We start from the raw sequence: 14,516 nt of genomic DNA, 5'->3' as shown, positions 1-14,516 counted from the left end.
TGGGGGCAGTCAGTTGAAATCAGTTTTCCGCTGCCCAACACCTCTCTTTCCTACAACGCCATCGTTACCTGAAGTTAATTACCTTTTTGCTTAACTCCGTCTGCCTCAATAGAAACTGCAATCGGATCTATAACACCTTCAGACAATGGCTTTACAACTTGTTTTTCTTCCCCGCCCAGAGTTCATTTTAAGAGAGTTCTTCAGTAGAATCCAGGAAAAGAAAAAAAAAAATCAAACATGGGCCAGGGAAAATAGAAGTCTTAAAAGACATGGCTGTGATTTTTATCCGCAGGCTTCACTGGCCGAAGGGAGTGAAACACAAGTCTGGGCCTTACAATTGCAACAGGTACCCCAGAGAAAATTCTGCCAAGCCCTCCCAGTGGGTCCCCAGACTCCCCCTATCCCTTCCTGCTCAGGTGGACCCTGTGGGCTCTCAAACCCTGTTGGTCAGAGCCTGACTTCTGCCCACAGGCCACTGCAGCATCTCCTAACCGTTAAAGGTAAAGGCCCCTTGATGTGCCCCCCAGCATAGTGTCTCCAAGCTCCAGGGCTCTTCTTCAGGGCCCCCAGCAGCAAGAACATCTGGCATGTTGAGGGCTGGTGCCTAAGACAAAACCAACGCAGCCCATTGCTGGCAGAAGGGCAAAGTCACGACGGGGTCTTCCCTCACCTCACCCGTGACTTCCTCGGAGCCCTCCTCCACCCCCACCCCCGAGATGCTGAAAGCTCTGCCTGAACCCCAGCAGAACCACTGCCCCAGGGAGACCCGACCGGCCCTCCCCATCATCGTCGTGGGGGCGGGGCCCCGTTACCCATCCTTTCCTCACTGAGTCCTTACCCTTAGGCCCTCTGCTTCTCCGTCGCTGATTTTCTCTTATTCTCTCTCCTTATTCTCGACTTCCAGATATTCTTATTTTCTTAAACAGGGCATACGATGAGGCAAAAGAAAACTCTAAAGTTTTGAGTTAGGGCCGCACCTGCTAGGGGTCGAATCAGAGCTGTAGCTGCCGGCCAATACCACAGCCACAGCAACACAGAATCCGAGCCACATCTGTGACCTACACCACAGCTCAGGGCAACACCAGATCCTTAACCCACTGCGTGAGGCCAGGGATTGAACCCACATCCTCATGGATACTGGTCGGGTTGGTTATCACTGAGCCAGACCAGAACTCCCTGTTCTGTTTACATTTTTATGCTATTTCTGCATTTCATTCCAGATGCTTTCCTCACCGGCTCCTTCTGCACTTGGCGTCCTTTGCCCCAGAACCCACCAGTACGGCCAGGAGCTCCCAGATCTTTCTCCTTGACCACCTGCAGAGAGCTGACGTTGACTTTCTGGGTTTCTGATTAAAACAAAGCACTAAAGCAAGCGAAAATGAAAGCGAAGGAAGGCCTCTGCCCTCTCTTGTGTCACTGACACAGCACTGACCCAGGGAGGAGGCTGGGAGCTGGCGACGAGGGACAGGGCCACCGCATGGCACAGCAGCTCCAGCAACCATCCTGCTGCCAAGACCAAGAGGTTCTCCCCATTAAATGGGAGATGGGTAGGGAAGCCCACGGCAGAGGTCTCTTCATGCTGGTCTTGGTAGCCAGCCCCTCTAACGTGGTCATGTCCACTGCAACGCTCCCTGGCAGAACCAGACACTCGTGCACACCGGAAGAGAAAAAAAATTGCTGTCAGTAAAACTGAAATCGAAATGAATTTTTGAACACAGCAGAAAAAGTCTGAGGATGCTACTTCCATGTTTATCTCAAAAGACTCAGGTGCAGAAGGGGAAACACACTTTTTATTGACTCTCTAAAGTTAAACTACTTTGTAAAGTTAAACAAGCTTGTTGGGGCCACACAGATACCCACGCAATTTCCCAAGCTCACTAGTCAGTGTATCAGGTATAAATGAGGCACCTCTCTTACAGGTACCAGTGAAAACATGGCATCTGGAAGCCCCAGTGCTACTGCTAATCACTCTACTAAAACCTTATATGGACAGAAAGCATAATTCAGAGAAAGACCTTAGAGAAGGCAGCCTGAGGTAAAGCATCTTGACTTGGAAAACAAACTTATGGTTACCAAAGAGGGCAGGTAGGGGGCTGGGAAGGATGGACTGGGCTTGGGATTGGCATATGTGCACTGAGGCATATGAAACGACTGGCCGATGGGAACTGGCCATACAGTCCCCATTTTCAATATTCTGTGATAATCTATGTGGGGAAAGAATCTGAAAGAAAATGGATGTTCGTACATGTATAACCACCGAATCACTTTATTGTACCGCCGAAATTACCCCAAACATTGCAAATCAACTCTATTCCAACAAAACTTTAAAAAATGAAAAACAAGTGTCTGTTCATAAGTAGCCCCTCAAAACTTTATAAATTATTCAAACAGGCTAGCGCCCAATCTAATCAGAACACTTAATGATGTACTTTTATCTGGCTCATGGCTACATGCTGTGCACTCGGCTGTAACTGTCTTTAATTGTGAAAACACGATAAAATCTGGAAATCCTTGCTACGGGCACATCCCTGCCTGCGAGGGTTGCATGTGGAGATAAGAGATCTTTTTTTGTCTCTATCAGACCATTTGCTTCTCACAATCAAAAATTCTCTACAGCCCCTGGTTCTTCCCAAGCCTGGTATGATTGGCCTCATCCTCCGTTCTCTTTCCTTGTGAGAAGGTAGGGCTGCTGGTCTGTGGACAGAAGGGCAACAGTGTTGGCACCAACTTTACAAAAGGAGGATCTTCGTCGGCTTCATTAGTAGAGTAAAGCTCCCTCTCTCTGTCTCTCTCGCTGTCTGTCTCTAGGTCTGTCTCTCTATGTATATATATATACACATGTATGTGTGTGTGTGTGTGTGTGTGTGTGTGTGTGTGTGTACCTCGATCAGTAGGCAAGCCTATGATGATGCTGTGGTAAGCTAGGAAATAGGGAGATGGGCAGAGTCATCTCAGAACTCTCTGCTTAATCGCCTCCTGTTGCCACCTCGAGGCCGACCTTGACAGTGTGCCATATGGCACCGTGGAGAGGAAGGCATCATTCAGATGGGTAGGAGACTTGGGCAAGCAGATGCGTGACCACGCCTCTGCATCCTGTCAAAGAATAACATCGTCAGCTCTGATTAGTCACCATGGTCAGAAATAACAGGTCGTTGAGACAAAACACACGTCAAGATTCAAAAAATAAAAGGAAAATCTTGAAAGAGGAGTTAACCTTTTTCGCTGCAGGGGGATGCAGATGGAAGCCAAACATCACTTGTTAACAAAGAAGAAGAAAGACACACTTCAGGATTCAGGGTGTGTATTTCTTTCTTCTCTTGGAAGAATAGCATTGACATGAAGGGTCACCTTTGTATCAACCAGTAATAAATTAGGACCAAATTCAAAAGAGATTATGAAACTGGACACAAAAGTGGGTCGAATTACTTCCAATTAATAAAACATTCTTTCACAAAAGGGCAGTAGGTAAAAGCTCCGTGTCACGAGCGCAGGTGGACAAAGACAGGAAAACATATTACGTGTGATGACTTGGAAGATGGGGAACGGGCCTGTTCCAGTTGCACGTGGGAATCCGGTGTTACCCGGAGTAGAGCACAAGGAAGACTGGTTTCGAACCAGTAGCAAGTCAGTGAATGCAGGTCCAGGAGGTCTCTGAAGACTCGTTATTAAAGCCACTCCCAGCTTGGAGAGAAGACTATCTTGTCCAAGGTCTGGATGCCTTCACCTGGCTCTTGATTAACAGCAATGGGGGAAGAAAGAGGAGAAGTCCTTGCAGGCTGGTCCTCTCAGCTACTGGAGAATTAGCTATTCCAGTGGAACCTCACGTTCTAAGTATTCGTATAAAGGTCTTAGAAATATCTGCATAGATGAGGGTGGTTAAAAATAAGACAAAAGCGCAAAGCTAAGATATTGTTATCTCAAACTTTAGAAGGAAGAACCCATCTTCAGAAGACCGTGTCCACATGTAAAGGTTAATCCCTTTGGTTTTGAGTGAAGTAGGTAAGATACCAGACATGGGATATTAGGTCCTGGATAATAAAAGTTGTTAAATGTGCATTCAGTCTGGCCAGTAGTTCTGGGGCAGACAAATAGGCCAATTCCGTCCATTGCACGGTCTTATTTGAAAGCACTTCCTGTGGGGTATGTTGGCACATTCACTCTAATTGCTACAAACACAGGTCAAGACGCAATTTTCACCACTGAAGAAGATGGATCACTTCCTCAAGCATTTCTAGACTCTCTTTCCAGATTATCTTTCAAATCAGTCATCTCGCTTGTAGAAAACTGATCACTGATGGTTTATCTAGCGGCTGAGAACTGGCGTGGCCTTATGTCAAGAGAAGAGCAAGTGGGGTGAGCTTTAGCAGACATCTAAACAGGGAAACACACAACGGTGATTGCTGCTGGTTGAGCTTCCCAAGGCCCTGCTGTTGGTAATGTAACACTGGTCATATTTACAGGTTCCCTTTGTCAACTAAAAAAAAAAGAGAAAGCACAATCTAAAAGTTGAGAATTATGGGGGTTTTGGTGGATTTATTGAGGACCATAGCCTGATATAAAGCTTCTCAGAGAGCTCTGAAGGACTGCTCCAAAGAGGTTAGGGAGGGGTCAGGGTAGGTAGGAGTTTCTACTGGAAAAACAAACAAACTTGTAGTCAAACCTCAGAAGAAGACTGCTCGTCACAAAGAGAAGACATCTGAAGTTAATGATTTTAGTGCTTTTCCGTGTTGGGGAAGATGCAAGAGTCTGGGAATCACTGCATCTGACTCTCATACTAAGCGAAGAAAGCAGACAGAGTATCGTATAACAGTGATTATTTGTGGAATCTACAAAAAAAAAACACAAATAAACTTATTTACAAAAAAGAAATAGACCTATAGACATAGGAAGCAAACTTGTGGCTACCAAAGGGGAAAGAGGGGATAAATTAGGAGTTTGGGACTAATATACACACTGCTATATATATACAATACATAACTGATAAGAACCTACTGTAGAGCATGGGGGACTGTTCTCAATATTGTGCAATAACCTCTAAGGGAAAATAATCTGATAAAGAATATTTATATGAATCCTTACGACATAATCCTGGACTAACACAACAATGCAAATCAACTACATTTCAATTAGGAAGGAAAATATTCCTTGGCCCTACATCTCAGTTATCTAAGGCCAGTATCCCGTTTTTCCCCACCCTGAATCCCCTCAGGGCCACCATCAGGAGGGGCTACAGTGGCGAGGTCTTTGTGGCTGCGACATCCTTTGTTTACTGAAATGACAGGCAACGGTCTTTGTCCGAACCTAAGAACACTGAAAAATATGTTCGCAGTTGGAAAGACTGGAAATAGATTGACAATTTGGAGCCTTTAAAAGACTTTAAACTCGTCTTTAAAAATTAATAAAATCAAAACCACTTGATGTTTTCAATCGTGAACAGGTAACAGGAAGAGGGAGCTAAAATCCAGCCCTTGGCATGTTTACATCTGCCTTCCTTTTTTGTCTTCTCAAATAAACGCTTGAATGGGATTTAGGGCAAGCGATTAGCTTCCCTTGTAATGTAAGTTCTCTTAGATCAGCATCTAAAAGTCTGTGTTATCTGTGGGAGGAGGGCACCATGAAAATGATAATTTCTTTGACTTGTAGATGTTTCAGGTCTCAGTCAGAGTTGAAATTTCCAGTGAGAGAGGCCTTATTCCTTTCCACCGAAATCCTTTCTTCTTTTTTTCCTGAAAATTGAAATCGTGTTTGCTTTAGGGTATCAATGTGCTCAAATAAATGTATTCATATATGCAGATGCCCTTGGCACTAGCTGAGGTCCTGTGACCTGAGTTGGGATCCATCATAGAGGCGCAGTCTCAGTTGGCATGGACCATTAGTACTTTTCTTTCCCTTTCTGCCTTCTCAGGTCGAGAAGGCGGGGACACAGCTTCAGGCCTTCAGCAGCCCTCCTGGATCCAGGGAGAGAAAAGCCTGTATACTGTGGCAGAGCAGGGAGCGAGAAAATGCCTGGGACATGTCTGTCTTCACCTGGCTTCCCAACACTGTGACTTCTGGTAGCTGGAGGTGACTCGCCTTTGTATTTGGTCTTTATTAGTCAGATATTTTGTTTCATTTCACTTTGATTTCAGTTTTGTTTTTGCAGATAGACTCATTCATAAATGATACATATGGTTATACAGTCATCACATTACTATGCATTAATAGTTAAATCACAATTAAATTATGGAGGATAGCCACGAAGAGACAGCAGTTGCTTTGAGGCTCCAGGTTATACTGAGACACAATGGGAACTCCTGGATTTATGCTAATAACTGATTAGAAAAGACTTTGCAAAAGCATCAGAAGAGAGAGCTGTCCCTTTTCTTATATCTTGCCCATCACAGTTAGCTCATTATAATCTATCACGTAAAGTGTCCAACAAGCCACTGAGAATCTTTTATAACATGAGAACTCAGAAAAAAAAAATATTACAAGAAAGTCACCAATCTTCTAATTTCTGGTTGATAATACTCTCTGTTCTCACCAAGTGTGTTCATATAGAAATGCTCGAATACGCACATATGGGCACAAAATCTGTTGTTTATACATGGTTTTTATTTACACTGTCGGCAAGAACACAAGGTAGAACAGAGGCAGTTTCAGCTGTGCTTTCAGTAGAAGGCTCCTGAATAGTTTATTTATTCATTTATTTGTCTTTTTGCCATTTCTTGGGCCACTTCTGCGGCATATGGAGGTTCCCAGGCTAGGGGTCTAATAGGAGCTGTAGCCGCTGGCCTACGCCACAGCTCACGGCAACGCCAGATCCTTAACCCACTGAGCAAGGCCAGGGATCGAACCCGCAATGTCATGGTTCCTAGTCGGATTCGTTAACCCCTGAGCCACAACGGGAACTCCAAAGGCTCCTGAATAGTTTAAACGGATATATTTTGAAAAAAAAATTAAGGATGCACATTTTGGAGCTCACATGCTTTAAATCTCAATTGTTTGCTTCTCATACCAGTTTTCTTCAGCATCCATGTGTTCACATCAGTGGAAAATAAGTGTATCACAGCTGGCGTTACCCTTTTATTCTAGGCTGGGTTGTCACATCTCAGATGGTTTGTTTCACTCTACACAAAACTCTCCGCATCCTCACACAAGCAACCCTTTAAACAGTTCTGCCTCTACCGTAATTATCTATCAGCTTCCACACACTTCCAGCTCCAGTATGTAGACCAAATTCGACATAGTTCGCACCTTCCTTTCCCGTTCTCTTTTATCTGCTTTTTCTCTGCATTGTGATTGTCATCAGCATTACAACTGACTCCGTCACATATTGCCCGATATTAATATAAAAGATTTTGTTTCCGCGGCTAATTATTAAATCATTATAATAGTAAAGCATTGATTTTTCTATGGTTATTTTTAGCAAAACCCTCTATTACAATAATTGATAGCCACCATTGGTTATTATATAGTCTTTTAATAGGATGACACTTTAGAAAGTTAATTTTCTCAGGATGATGAATATCTTGGCAAGGATCTCACAAGTAGATAATAAGAGAATGAAGATAAAAACTTTGGTTTCTACTTTCTTAATCTTACAATCTTTAGAAGAAACGTGGAATTTGGAAAATTATCTACATTTGGAAGGACTACCTTTATCTACATGGAATTTATGTAAAATTATCTACATGTTTCAGGACTAAAGTGCACAGGTTTTTATTGATTTTGTCAGTCCAAAGCTTATAATTAATCTTATAACTAATCTTATATATTTAAACTATATAGAAAAAGAGGAATTGAATCAAAAGTCTTCTTAACATAAGAGAGTGTTTAAATGGACACACTTTAGGGAAGCGTGCCTGAATTAAGAAATCTGGGAAGCTTCATTCTCCTTGTGTTCTATTTATTCAGTAAGTCTTGAAAAACAAAGAGTATCTGTATTCTTAAATCAAGTACCCAAAAGGAGATTTAACACGTACAAATCAGAAACAAGATTTCCAACAAAATATCCTCCAGGGTCAGACATACTGTCTCTCCAGCCCAGAAGAGAATCAGCTCTAGACAGCAAACCACATCAGGTGATTTCTCAGAAGATCTGAAGTTGCCAATTTACAAAGTGTTCCCAGAAGCCCTTGAGACTTCTGGAATCACTACCAGTGAACACTACAAACTTTAAACAGCACTGTTTCCATAACAGCCTTTCTCCAAATCACCTCAAGAACCAAGTGAAAACTCCAGCTCTGCCAGGAGCGTTTGACTTACTGAAACGATTTTATGTGTTTTGGAGAATGACCTATAATAAGGCCAGAGTATCTCCCCCCTACAGCATTTATGCAGGAGACAGAGAAAGAATGCAAGTCACCTGACCCATATTGGATGCTCGGGGTCTCTCAGGTACATTTCCAGATGGTGTTGAATTCAAGTGGGTGCACGGTATTCACTGTACTTTGCAGTAAGTTTGCAGTGACCGAGGCAGGCGAAGGAAGCGGCCCTCGGCTGTTTACGTCAAAGACATGGTTACTGAGGTTCAGGGTGAGCCACTGTTTGTTTGTTCATCACTGTAGCCTCAACGCCAAGACCAGTTTCTGACATATGCTAGCGAGGTTTTCAGTAAATATTTCATGAGTAAATGACAATCTTTCCACTTCCTTCTAGAGGATCACCATTTTATAAGGCTTCAAATCTCCATATTTAGATATTAAAATATAAGAGAGCTAGACCTCTGCTCCTTGCCCTGACATTTAACTTACCTGGCAACAGGAAACTGTCTTTCACCGCAAACACATTTGCTCTTTGCAAGGTAAATTGGCCTTCCTATCAGATGAGGTAAAACAGGATTTAAGGAGCTGGAAGAATAGCTGGGTGGGTCTATTTCCCTTCTGGAGCACATTACCTTCCCATCAGTCGGCATTTCAAATAGTAGATGAAATATGCAATTCCTGGAAATATACACAAGGTACAATAAGATGAATCACAACCAAGTTTAAAAGCATTTTTGAAGGCAGAAATTTAAACGACGTGTAGCTTCCTTATCACAAGCAATAATACTTTAGGATATGTGCATTCTATGGTTTCTACCCAAATTAACTTTACATATTAAGTGTGACATAGTCTGCTTATCACCGTCATTAATATTAAAACACCAACACCACATTATCAGATGGCTGCATAAACTAGTGAATTGAGCCAAGGGGGGAAGCCAGGTTTAAGGTCCAGTCTCTTCTCACTAAGATATTTGTCATGTGACTTCCCTGCATCACAGACTGCAGTGTTCCTAAGTGAAGATGAAGCAACGATTATGGAATGAGAGGGTACAAGACTCCTCTAATCAGTTCATTTCCAAAGAAGCTATGATTTATTTTTTTATTTTATTTTTTTTTTTAAGGGCAGGAGTTTAACCAGCCTCTCAATTTCTGACAGTAAACCCTTTTGTCCTACTTGGCTGGACTCTGTCACCCATTTTGTCCCCAGTCCCACACCTCTCCATTCTCAGAAAAAAAAAATCCTGTCCTGATAAGCTCAGAGCAACAATTCAGCAGATGGGAACTGGAGCCGTCCACGCCGACAGACGCAGAGCCCAGAGGCTGAGAGAGCTCCCTGGGCCCCAAGATGACCCCCGGCTGCTGTGGGCGAAGGGCCAGGACCAGCGCTCGGACAGCCTGGAAGGTGTCGCCCTCTTGCCGGTTGTTGAATTCCTCTTGCCTGAACCTCTCAGTGATGCTTGTCGGGGACCAGGGGCAAAGTCAAGACTTGTACATAGACCCTAAGCCACCATGGGCGCCAGGAGCAGTCAGTTTCATCCTCTCAGGAGCCTTCTTTCACCTTCACCTTCTGTGCAAAGCAGTGAGGAAACTCGATGTTAGCGCCACATTAGGTACCACGCCGCGCAGGAAAGTCCTCCAGCATGTCCTCAAATCATCGATGTTATCTTTCCCCCTTTTTTTCTGATTTTTTATTATTGTTCTTAATTTTGTTTATCTGTTTTTATATGCAGTCTCTATTGGACTAATAAGTTGTGATATACAATAAAAATCCATTGCTATTCATGTTCTTGCTTATGACATATTGCAAAGTTGCTAAGAGAGTAAATCTTAAAACTTCTTATTACAAGAAAAAAAATTGTAACTGTGTGGTGACGGATGGTAATGAGACTTACTGGGGTGCTTATTTCACGATATACACAAATATTGAATCATGTCGTACATCTGAAACTAATATAATGTTACATGTTACATTATAATTCAATCTCAAAAAATTGAAATTAAAACAACAACAAAATAATGAATTACTAGTATAACATGGGGAACATATTTTAACAACCTAAAGATATACATACAAAAAAAAAAAAAAGGAGTTCCAGTTGTGGCTCAGAAGAAACGAACTTGACAATTATCCGTGAGGATGTGGGTTCGATTCCTGGCTTCTCTCAGTGGGTTAAGGATCTGGCATTACATGAGCGGTGGTGTGGGTCACAGATGCAGTTCAGATCTGGCATGGCTGTGGCTGTGGCTGTGGTGTAGGCCGGCAGCTGCAGCTCTAATTCGACCCCTAGCCTGGGAACTTCTATATGCCGCAGGTGTGGCCCTAAAAAAATGCAAAAAAAAAAAAAAGAGGTATACATACAAACTATGTCCCAATAGTTTCATGACTTCACTCAACAAAAATAAATTTAGTTTTATTAAGTATAATTCAATTAAATATAACATAGGGAAAAATAATTTTAAAAAGTGCATATCTTGTTCCTTGGAACTATGCTTATAAATAATCAATAGCTTTCTGTCATTATTCAATAGTAACTAAATAAAAATTACAATTAAAATTTGATTTCTAATATAAATGTATACACATAAAGTTTTAATAAATACTATATCAATATTTAAAGGTTTTAATGTGACCGATAAATTTACTTCTTGTTTCTTAATCAAAGTTGGATTGACAACTATTATCACACATAGTAAATCCCTAAATTGTTTATGTTTTACTTTAACAAAAATTTGGGGACAGAAACTAGCCTTTCAGAAGTATGTTGATAAGAAAAGAAGAAGAATTGAAATTTAAAGCAATTTGTGCAAGCCGAGGACTTTTAACTTTTATTGAAATGAAGCATATGAAGCATGGGATGCTTCAAAAGGAAATAAGGACATTTCAGAATTTATTTTTAATATATTCATAACTAGTTCAAGCAAATTATCCTTTAAATTACAGTTATATTTAAATGATCTTTCAAAGCAAAAGATGGATTCTGTTTCACTGAAAGACCATTTAAATTTAATTACAATTTCTTAATTTGTAAATTAGCTATAAAACTATCATTTCCTTCTGACGGATCTTCTTTGGATGGAAAACAATTTTTGAAACATTTCCTCAAATTCAGAAGAAGCGTCTGTTGATAAAATCCCCAGAGATGGGTAGCCTCAAGGTCATCATTGAGTTATCTCAAATCCTTTCATTGCAGAACATGTTGTAACATGACTTTCTGTAGAAATTCGGTCCTTGAAGGTTTTTATTTTTGTCCTTTGGTTGTCTCTGCCATTGGCACACATGCTTAAGTCCTTCCTGGCGTGTATGTGTTCATATGCTGAAAAACACTGAAGATATCAAACAATAAGCCTATTCTGCTCCCCAGTCTACGGCTCCACCTATTTCTTATCTTAGAAGAACACTGACGGTCCTCCTTGTAGTTCCAAAATGCTTGACGGAACTTTTCTCAGTGCTAACTATCATGCCTCAGCATTCATGCTAGATGCTCATAATCTTTTCTATGTCAACAAGTCATGATAAAAATAATCTGAAATTCAATGGGACTGTACATGCATTAGCTTGGCTCAGTTTCAGGTGGGAGGCAAGACTTTTGCAGTGAAGGGACTACTGCGCTGAGCTGCATTTTGACCGTAGCCGCAATAATCTGGTGACCACCCAGAATATTTCTTGTCAACATATCCAAGTTATTTGAATACAGACCTGCACACTATTTTTATCTCCAAACCATAGTTGATGATCATGTCCTCTTTTATCATTTTACATAGTCCAGAGCTAGCTGTGTTCGTCAGCATCAAAGATAAAAAAAGTTTAAAACATAAATGTGATTCTTTCGTTTCACCATTGTGTTCAAATAGTGCATAGACAAAAAGGACTACCTTGTTAGCGACATCCCTGCATTTAGAAGGCTGCACTGAATGTGCAGAGCCCCGCCCCGCCGTACCCCCCTCAGCTTTTCCAAGAAAGCATCTCTGATGTAGTCTTTCACTCATATCTTAGCAACCACATGACAGATTAAAAAAAAAAACCAAAAAACAAAAAACTGGGGTTTCCATCATGGCTCAGTGGTTAACGAATCTGACTAGGAACCATGCGGTTGCAGGTTCGATCCCTGGCCTTGCACAGTGGGTTAAGGATCTGGTGTTGCCGTGAGCTGTGGTGTAGGTCGCAGACTCAGCTCAGATCCCACGTTGCTGTGGCTCTGGTGTAGGTCAGTGGCTACAGCTCCGATTTGACCCCTAGCCTGGGAACCTCCATATGCCACGGGTGTGGTCCCAGAAAAGACCAAAAAAAAAAAAAAATTCTATGTCTAGGACCCTCTAAACCACCCATGTTTAAATAGGAAATATTGAACAGCTGCTCTGTTAACTCTTTAATGTGATGCTCTTTCTTTCAGCTAAGTCTTTAGTTTTGAACTTATTTCCTGATGCTGTGCTTGTCAGTGCTGCTCACACTTTGATGGTTGATTTGCTTCCTTAGCCCGCACGCCTCCAAAAATAGCACATGCTGGTTTTAGCACTTGACCCTCAAGTACGATTTCAAAACAAAACTCGAGTCATGATGAATCATACTGCCAAATAAAACTAAAAAGTACAGTGTAAAAAAATTAATCTAACGGCATTACAAGTGAATGCATAACTACACTGAAGGGGGTAGGGAAAAAAGAACTAGCCTAAATAACTTTGCAAAACAGGATTTCGATTTGGATAATTGAGTCTAAAGATGAAAAGAACTATACAGAAATACTGTACTCTAGTTAGTAAATCTGTTTCTTAAAAGGGCACAGGTTAGTAATTCTGAAACTATGCACAGACTAGGATTGAGCAAAGAAGTAAACGTACCAGGAGTTGCTGTCGTGGCGCCAGGAGAAACGAATCTGACTAGGAACCATGAGGTTGCCGGTTTGATCCCTGGCCTTGCTCGATGGGTTAAAGACCTGGCATTGCCGTGAGCTGTGGTGTAGGTCACAGATGCGGCTCAGATCTGGCATGGCTGTGGCTGTGGCGTAAGCTGGTGGCAATAGCTCCGATTAGACTCCTAGCCTGGGAACCTCCATGTGCCGCGGGTGAGGCCCTAAAAAGCACAAAAGACAAAAACAACAACAAAAAAGTAAATGTTCTGGAAATGATGAGATTCAGGTTTCTTGCTGTCAGGAAAAGAAGTTGAGAATAGGTAAGGAAGATGGCTCAAAATAACCCTGGGGTGTGGGGTTGGAGTCAAAAGAACCAGTGTGATCTTGCAGAGGGGATGGTAGCAGGCCTGACCCTAGACGGGCGTGCAGATGTGGGTTACTACACAGGAGGTACTGAAAACCCTTGCTATCTCAGGTCAGGACTACTCTGAAGGGAAAGAGATGATACAGGTGTGTGCCTGGGGGTGGAAATCGGAGGGCCATCGTAGAGATCTGGTTGCCACAAGGGTAACTACATATAAAACCTAGAGGGCCCACACTTAGTGGTAAGATATTCACAGCTTACTCCTTGAAATCAGGAATGAAACAAGAATGCCTATGGAGTAAGAATAGCCCCCTAATGTAAGCATTATATTGGAGATCCTAGTCAGTATTGTAAAATAAAAGACATAAATTGGGTTTATAAAAATTTTAGATGAAAAAATGAAGATGAGCCACAGGAAGTAACCCTCTTAAATAATTATGGATAAAAAATAAGGATCAATATATGAAATCAGCAGTGTCACCAAGATTCAGCAATGTTATTAGATATCAATAATTACAAATTAACTTTTTATATACTATCATTTGTAATTGCATCAAGAAGCATCGCATTCCTAGGAATAAATCTAAAGAAAAGATGCAAGCTCTCTAGACAGAAAAATAAATAATATTATTAAGAAAAATTTTAAATACCTAAATAAAGTGAAGGATATATAATCTTCATAAATTAAAAAACAAATATCATACTGTTGTTAATATTCTCCTATCAATATATAATTCAATTAAATCCCAGTGAAAAAGCAAATAGAAGTTTTTTTGTGTGGAAATTGAGAATCTAATTCTTAAATTTGTATGAAACTGCAAAGAAGCAAAAATGGTTAAATCCATATTGAAGAAGCATAAGGCTAGAGTATCAATACTCCCTAATATTGACATATTTCAAAGTGGCATTAATCAAAGCAGTGTCATACTAACTGCAGATAGACCATTAGATCCATAATTCCAGAAACACACTCACCCAATGGACATTTTTATTAATGACCAACTTGAGGCATCAGAGCAGAAGGGGGCAGGAGAGTCTGTTTTATAAATGATGGTG

General features: G+C 41.4%; 1 long non-coding RNA gene across 1 annotated transcript in view; it reads left to right on the top strand.

Annotated features, from left to right (window-relative positions):
* LOC110255548 (uncharacterized) overlaps window positions 1-9,488 on the top strand; it is a 266,752-nt gene extending 257,264 nt beyond the window's left edge. Inside the window, exon 4 of the long non-coding RNA XR_014816887.1 lies at window positions 5,906-9,488. This is a non-coding gene — a long non-coding RNA (uncharacterized LOC110255548). The remainder of the gene's footprint in view (window positions 1-5,905) is intronic.
* The last annotated feature ends 5,028 nt before the right edge of the window (window positions 9,489-14,516 follow it).

This window comes from Sus scrofa, chromosome 9 (assembly GCF_054392235.1).
Source record: "Sus scrofa isolate SSC_HxYL_T2T_F1_AM1 chromosome 9, Sscrofa_HxYL_maternal_Yorkshire_Landrace_v2.0, whole genome shotgun sequence".
Lineage (NCBI taxonomy): Eukaryota > Metazoa > Chordata > Mammalia > Artiodactyla > Suidae > Sus > Sus scrofa.
Note: the sequence above shows the minus strand (reverse complement) of the source record. Positions and strands in the feature narration are given on the sequence as shown.